We start from the raw sequence: 1,007 nt of genomic DNA, 5'->3' as shown, positions 1-1,007 counted from the left end.
AAGTTACAGAATTCCTTGTAGCTATGCAGTGTTATAAGCAGCCTGGATTGAACGCAGCAGCTGATACAACATTCATTATAACCCAAGCGACTTGAGAGTTGACATGGACTCTAGCTCAGAGACTTGAGACTTGACTGGTTTCCATACTTATGACATGCTCAGTTTAAATACCTCCAAACTTTGTGGGAACATCTCCGTACTAACCTCGTTACTGATGCTAAGCTATGATTGGATTATCACTGTTCAGGGAGGGGTTTAACAAACCGTTCGAGTTTAATGATGCCAAGTTAGGCAGCTCTATACTTTTGGTTAGGCAACACCATCAACATTTCATGGTTGTGTTCTGTGAAAAACATGTTACAGGTTTATTGTTAATCATGTAACATAACAGGTTTGAGAGTCTGCGGGGTGTGTTGACTGAAAGTAGTTTAAGCTGTCATTGATTGCATTTCACATTTCATAGCGAAAATGGCTTCCAAAAGTGGCTGTGATGGCCAAGTGGTTAAGGCGTTGGACTTGAAATCCAATGAGGGTTCCCCGCGCAGGTTCGAACCCTGCTCACAGCGTCCTTTATGATGACACAGTCTAATATTTGAAAATGTTCCGGAGGCTATGGTCGCTGGTTTGAGGCCAGCACGGACTGAACACATTGCTGAAGGTGCCCTTGAGCAAGACCCTGAACCAGAGAACCAAACGCCGACTGCAAACAGGTTACAGGTTTATTGTTGATCATGGAACGTTACAGTGTTATTTAATTATAATGTTACCCTGGTTTGAGAGTCTTCGGGGTGTGTTGACTTACAGTAGTTTAAGCTGTCCTTGATTGCATTACACATTACATGGTTGTGCTCTGCGAAAAACAGGTTGATCATGCATCGTTACAGTTTTTACGCTGGTTTGACAGTCTGGGGTGTGTTTTGACTGACAGTAGTTAATAAGCTGCCATTACTTGTAGACGCATGGTACATTAGGCTACATGGTTGTGCTCTGTGAAAAACAGGTTACAA

At 42.7% G+C, this 1,007-nt stretch overlaps 1 non-coding gene across 1 annotated transcript; it reads left to right on the top strand.

The window, feature by feature from the left end:
* The first annotated feature begins 484 nt into the window (after positions 1-484).
* On the top strand, positions 485-566 carry trnas-uga. The gene has a single exon. It is a non-coding gene; the product is annotated as a tRNA-Ser (tRNA).
* The last annotated feature ends 441 nt before the right edge of the window (positions 567-1,007 follow it).

Source organism: Micropterus dolomieu, unplaced genomic scaffold (assembly GCF_021292245.1).
Source record: "Micropterus dolomieu isolate WLL.071019.BEF.003 ecotype Adirondacks unplaced genomic scaffold, ASM2129224v1 contig_3089, whole genome shotgun sequence".
Classification (NCBI taxonomy): Eukaryota; Metazoa; Chordata; class Actinopteri; order Centrarchiformes; family Centrarchidae; genus Micropterus; species Micropterus dolomieu.
This window is presented reverse-complemented; position numbering and strand designations above follow the sequence as displayed.